Here is a 7732-nt window from a genome sequence, read left to right as displayed (position 1 = left end):
CTGAGACTTAAAACTTATCTACAAAGAAGAACCTCATATTCTAAACGTCAAAAATAAATAGGAGTCTAATAAATGTGTTGTTTCTTTTGGAATTTATAGTAAAATTAAAGTTAGAAATTTATCAACTTACGGAAATTTTTATTCTGAATGATAAATTCCACTTTAAGAGAGCATATTGTGACTTAAAAGTTATTTACAAAGGAGAACCTCATATCCTAAACATCAAATTACGTTGTTTATCAGCTCCTACATATCCTGTTAGCTTATTTCTCCGGAACCTTATAAATATTGATCTCCATGCGTCACATTCTGGCACCTTTTCTGCAGATCAGACATCAATGATATTCATGCAACATTTACATAAAGAAATTTGGTTGTCAGTCACGTCGCTCCGATTGTCAGCAGATGTGATTACCGAGGCAAAGTTTGGTCCCAAAACATCCCTGACATATTCTGGATTTATAACTCGGTACTGGGGGCAGGGAGGCCACTCAGGAACGGAGGTAAAGGGAAAGATAAAAAGAAGGTGGAGCTATAGTCCATTTCTTTTAGCGATGCATATTTGCACCGACTCGCGGCGGTGCCCTTTTAGGTCGGAAAAGTTTCCTGATCGCTGATTGGTTAGAATTATCTTGTCCAACCAATCAGCGATCCGGAAACTTTTCCGAGCTAAAAGGGCACCGCTGCGAGTCGGTGCAAATATGCATCGCTAAAAGAAATGGATTATAGATACCGAAGGGAAACTGTAGACATTCAAGTAGTGCCTACAGTGAACCTCGTGAGGTGAAATTACTGTACTATCTTCCTTAGGAGAATACACTAAGGTGTTTTCAAGTCACTCCAGTTGTAACGAACTGTTAATTGCTTATTACTTCTCTCATACTTTATTTCCTTTCCTCACTGGGCTATTTTACTCTGACGCAATTCATCCGTCTCCTGTTTTCGAATTACAATTCCTATTTTAATTTTCTAACTTAAACCATCTGAACTGTTTTGATGTCGTTAACTTCCTCTTGTTATTTTGAAGATTTTATAGTTTATATATGAAAGATTTATTTTAATATTATAATCGTTCTTAAACTTCTCTTGTAGTGTTTCCTTATTTCCTTTCCTCACTGGGCTATTTTCCATGTTGGAGCCCTTGGGCTTATAGTATTCTGCTTTTCCAAATAATGGTGTAGCACATAATGTAATAATAATAATAATAATAATAATAATAATAATAATAATAATAATAATAATAATAATAATGGCCACTACACTATCAATTTCAAGGTCGAAATAGTAATATGCCAATTTCCCATAACTTGAGTGTTATATTGGAATACCTATGCCACTGCATTACATCAATTTTGCAACACAGAACTGAATGTCAATTTCACTGCACTGAATATCAACTCTGAATACACGAATTCGGTGTCGACACTGGAATGCTAATTTCTCTGTACAATACATGAACATTTGATAAATTCAAAATAAATGAATGAAGTCCAATTAACAAATGAAGGTAAATATAAGGTTCAATAAATAAATAGATTAGAATAAATAAATGATATGTAAACAAAGTCAAAAGAATAAAGAAATAAAATATCGTCCAGGATCTGGAATCGCTATCCTTTACCGATAGACCCTTACAATGAGAAGCTGTGATAACAGAATACGGAAGAAAGTCCCAAAGCTTAAGAAATGAATGAGAGAAACAGTTACTTCACAGAGTAATTCCATGAGTATCATCTGTGTAATGTTCACGAGATTTCTTATAAATGGTATTTGGCCCTTAAGGTTTGGCACTATTACACAAAGAAGAGTCAAAGAGGTTGGACAGCACGATGGCAGATAGGACGGAAATCAAGAAAGAGGGCAGAAAATTAGGTATGGATATATATATATATATAATATATATATATATATATATATATGTATATATATATATATATGTGTGTGTGTGTGCATACATATGATTTATATACTGTACGGAAACATAAATCTCCCCTAAAGAGCAAGTGTCTGGCTATATATATAAATATATAATACATACATATATATGATAAATTTTGCACATTTTTACGTGTTTTTCATATTCAAATAAGCCATATATATTTTTGATATATTAATGTCTGGATTCTCTTAACAACCTCGGGATCACAGACCCAGGCGAAATCTCACAAAGACAAGAGCTTGGCTCCGGCCGGGAATCGAACCCTGGTCGGCAAGCTTATATAGACAGTGACTTAACCCACGTGGCCAAGTGGGTTTAAGTCACTGTCTATATAAGCTTGCCGACCAGGGTTCGATTCCCGGCCGGAGCCAAGCTCTTGTCTTTGTGAGATTTCGCCTGGGTCTGTGATCCCGAGGTTGTTAAGAGAATCCAGACATTAATATATCAAAAATATATATGGCTTATTTGAATACATATATATATATATATATATATATATTCATATATATATATGTATACATATACATGTATATGTATATATATACATATATATGTATATATATACATATATACTGTATATATATATATATATATATAATACATATATATATATAATAAACAAGTAAAAAAGTAAAACCTGTTACACGTAAATAACGTACGTAAAAAGAAAAACTTGCTTTTTCAGTTTCATATTTTCTCCTAGTTTTATGTCGCCTCAATCCTTTTTTCCAATACTCACAGAGAGAGAGAGAGAGAGAGAGAGAGAGAGAGAGAGAGAGAGAGAGATTTTTTTTTACGACAGATTCACAACCGCTTTTATAGCATCTCCAAAACCTTTTGAGATGCATGTTGTCGGGAAGGGCAAAGAATTTTGATGTCGCTGGACGAAATCTTCGAGAAGTTTATTTTATATTTTTTTTTTCCACTCGATCGATTCCTTTTCGGAGGTGAATTTGCGTTAAAAGTGCGCGTTTAATATAGCGTCGTCAATAGACTTTTTCCTCCCTCTTTACGAGAGAAGGAAACCAGGGAGTAGATTAATGCCTTCAGGGTTTTTGCGCTTCGGGGACACAAACCTGGTGGTGGCTTTCGGTACTACTCTCAGCTCTGATTACGTTCTCAATTGCTTGTCGTGGATTGCTCCAATGCAATGCTTATCTGGTTAGCTGGATGCAACTTTTCCGCTCAACATCAGATAAGGCTTATCTAGGACGAAATGACCCTGAGGATAGAGTATTAAACTTGCAATCCCACGTTTGAATATTCATTATCAATTCCATATATGTCGGAGAAAATTGAATTATCAGCAACAGAAGAATAATTATTTTTAAAGGGAACGGAGTCATATTGCTTCGTTCCTCTCTAATTTTAGAATCCAATTCCTTTCACTTGGAGGACGATTGTCTTAAGAAATGACAGTGAGATGAACACAGACACACACACACACACACACACATATATATATATATATATATATAATACACACAGCTGCTCTATCTCAGGATATGACGGTTGTTTATATCCTGCTGCGAACTCTTTAGAATATTTTTGAAAAGACATTTTCAACTTTCAATACCACATTTCCCTTCATCCATTTAGAATCACGACGGGTTTTTATGTAGAATACCCTTCAAAGGCTTGTAAAAATAAAAGTATATGCTATATTATATATATTATTAAATATATAAGTAACATATAAACTATAGTACAAATATATCAATAATTTTAACGCATCGCATCACGTACCGAGTAATATATTAAATAAATTTTGCAAAAGAGAATATTAAAGTGCACTGATCAATCAGATTTTTATTACATGGCTAAAAATCATAATTTTTTTCCATCTATGACTCGATAATATATCAACAATTTTAACGCATCGCATCACTTACTAGTAATATGTTAAATTAATTTTGCAAAATAGAATATTAACGTGCACTGATCAATCACATTTTTATTACAAGGCTAAAAATCATAATTTTTTTCCATCTATGGCTCCATTTAAAACTGAGCCTCAATCAAATCTAACATCAATATCACTTCACTTGACTCACATATCAGTCCATTTTAAATCAATTTTGCACAAGAGAACATTAATGTGCACTGAACAATCACATTTTTTATTACAATGCTAAAAATCATAATTTTTTTTCCATCTATGGCACCATCTACGACAACTGAGCCCTCTATCAAATCTACATCAATATCACTCCACTTGACTCACATCACAGTCCAACAGAGAACCTCTTCTTAGAATTCTCCACTCTTAAACCACGTTCTCCAGACACCTATCCAAAATCACTTTAGATATCGCATTACAGACTCTACACACACACCTCCGTTTTCAGAGTAAGGGATTCTGTCTACCGTAATGCTGACACGTCTATGGGTAAAAGTTGTGGATTTTTATAACAATTCAATGTCATTCTTGACCGATTTGTCTCTACAGACTTCGGTGCAGGCTAATTTCTTCTCTATTACTCACACATTTATATACACATACACACACACACACACATATATATATATATATACTATATAATATATATATATATATATAGGTATTTATATATACATAAATCATATATATATATATATATATATAGTATGTATATATACACACATTATATATATATATATATATATAATATATTTATATATATATAAACATATATACACGCAAACACACACAGCACAGTATCTATTACACATACACACGAAGGCATTACTGCCAATGTAAAAAAACACCAGCGGAGAAAGAAAATAATCGGCAGAACACATTTTAACATACAATTTCACTCGTGAAGGAATGAATTAGAAGCTCACTAAACTAAAAAACTTGGCTAGATCAGATGAGTGTGAAAATCTAATGTATGAACCGTAAATTAGAATAAAGGTTTCAAAGGGGAATTAGGAAAGAATTTTACAGAGTCGTATTTAATGCTGAACTACTCAGAAAATGCTAGTGACCAAATCTCTCTCTCTCTCTCTCTCTCTCTCTCTCTCTCACCATCTTGAATGTAAGAGTTTGTGTGCGCGCATGCGCACGTGTGTGTGTATCTTGTCCCTCCGACAGAGCCCTCTTCCGTGGAAGTGGTTCGTGAGTTGAATTGTAAAACGGGAGTAAAAAATTTCCCTCTCCAAAACACCCTCGCGGGTTACAAGTATTTATGCGTTCATCAAATTCAAGTCTGTTCGTTCTCACCCGCGAAATTCAGGAGAAAACATTTTTCGCAAATCGACAAAAAAGGAGCTTTAACTGACATGGAATATTAACGCAAAAACGATATAAAAAATACTGGGAATCAGGAAGTATTCTTTGAATGGTTTCGAATTGTTAGAATTGGTTAGAGTTCTCTTACTTGAGGGTATACTCGGGCGCACTATTCTATCTACTTCTACTTCCTCTTGTTTTGTTAAAGTTTGTATAGTTTATACAGGAAATATATATATTCTAATGTTGTTACTGTTCTTAAAATGTTTTATTTTTTCCTTGTTTCCTTTCCTCACAGTGCTATTTTTCCTGTTGAAGCCCCTGGGCTTATAGCATCCTGTTTCTCCAACTTGGGTTGTAGCATAGCAATTAATAATAATAATAATAATAATAATAATAATAATAATAATAATAATGATAATAATAACGACGTAGGGATATTGTTCTAGATTTGAAAACAATGTCTGTTTCATTCTTTTATTTTCCTGAAATAAAACTGACCGTTAACAGAACTGAGAGAGAGAGAGAGAGAGAGAGAGAGAGAGAGAGAGAAACAAATTTACAATGTATTTTTGTCGATCTATTTGCATGTCTATCGAATCCTTGACAGTTTACAGAGCCTATAAGAAATATATAGCTTATTTCCGTTGAGAGAGAGAGAGAGAAGAGAGAGAGAGAGAGAGAGAGAGAGGCAGATATACGACTTTGTATGATGTAATTTTTTTCCTTTTCATTTACATTTCTAACGAACTCTTGACAGTTTAAAGAGCCTAAAAGAAATATATCGCTTAGTTACGAGAGAGAGAGAGAGAGAAGAGACAGAGAGAGAGAGAGAGAGAGGCAGATATACGACTTTGTAGATGTAATTTTTTTCCTTTTCATTTACATTTCTAACGAACTCTTGACAGTTTAAAGAGCCTAAAAGAAATATATCGCTTAGTTACGAGAGAGAGAGAGAGAGAGAGAGAGAGAGAGAGAGAGAGAGAGAGAGAGAGAGAGAGAGATACATAACCTTACTGGATATACTGTTCTTAGAGAAATTAATTTATACCTTCAATACATATTTATAGCAACGTTATTCCTATTACTACTCACGTTGAAAGGTCAAGATTGTTTTTCTTTATTTGTCAAACATAAACCGCAAAATATATAAATTTCAGAAGCCTACGTGGTTAATGGCGTGTGAACTTTCAAATTACCCAACCCATCTATCTTTTGGTAAAAAACCGAGAAGTAGATTTACGTAACATACGTTTGTATACATTTATAAACTTAAGACAAAAATTTTTAAACACTTCTTTTTTTTATATTTACACAAAGACGGTTTCTAACTCAATATAGAATTAGAAACCGCTTTGTGTAAATGTAAAAAAAAAAAAAAAGAAGTTTTTACATATTTTTGTCTTAAATTTATGAATGTATACAAACGCATGTTACGTAAATCTACTTCTCGTGTTTATTACACTTCAAGAGCACGAATGTCCTAAAAATGTCTTATTGATCAAGATAAAAAAAATCAGTGTAATAAACATTCAGGTGTGTTGACTAACACTACAGAAGGTGGTAATCTTTCAACAAAGGGCTATGATGGACAGTATCAGAAGAATACATTCGCAAGTAAATATAAATATTCGAGAAGCAACGAGTATAAATTACAATCGACTCGAGAAAACCATAAAGTCACATGACCTAACATAAAAACCCAATCATAGTCACGTCATGTATGATCTAGAGCTACCTTTAGTAGTCATGTCATAAGGAAATGATAAGAACGACAAGGCATTGCAGAGAACATATGACAGCATCTTGACATATTGGTATCTCAGGATACCAGTAGTGCCACTAATGTTACAGTAAAATATGTGATAAATTCCTGACATGAATTGTAAGAAAACAAAGTAGGACCATATTTTGTTGTTCTTATTCCTCACAAGAATTTATGAACTGTGGAAAAAAATATATGCGAAAAAAATATTACTTTGATTCTTAGAAGGTATTTATGATACATAATTTAGCGAAAAAAAAAATATCTGAATGGGATCGTAAATGATGGATAAAATTAATTCAGCATATTTTCAGAAAATCAAAGGAAACATAACCCTGATATAGCGTCTTTATTTATAGCTCACCCATTCACAAGGACGCAAGAAAATGCAAAACACAAACTATAAGAAGATGGATATCTATACTCAGAACGCCTCTAGGGAAAGTAATAGATACCCGATTATTTAGACAAAAACTTGCGAAGTAGGAATAGTAAGGGTAAGGGTAAGAACAATTTCATAGACAAAAGGAAACATAACCCTGATCTAACGTCTCTCTCTCTCTCTCTCTCTCTCTCTCTCTCTCTCTCTCTCTCTCTCTCTTCGTCTGGCGAAATAAAGCGTGGCGTCGCCAGTTTGCCGGTCGGGAAATATTACGTATGTAAATGTTTTCTTGTCTTTTTTCTTTCAGGATCCCATGCGGCGGGAGATTTCCCTAAATCACTTCGACTTAGAACAGCACAGTGCATTCGAAAAACCCAGAGATTAAACTAAAAATATTCTTTCTTTTGTTGGTGTTACGATTTTTACTTTTTT

Source organism: Palaemon carinicauda, chromosome 23, assembly GCF_036898095.1.
Source record: "Palaemon carinicauda isolate YSFRI2023 chromosome 23, ASM3689809v2, whole genome shotgun sequence".
Taxonomy (NCBI): Eukaryota; Metazoa; Arthropoda; class Malacostraca; order Decapoda; family Palaemonidae; genus Palaemon; species Palaemon carinicauda.
This window is presented reverse-complemented; position numbering follows the sequence as displayed.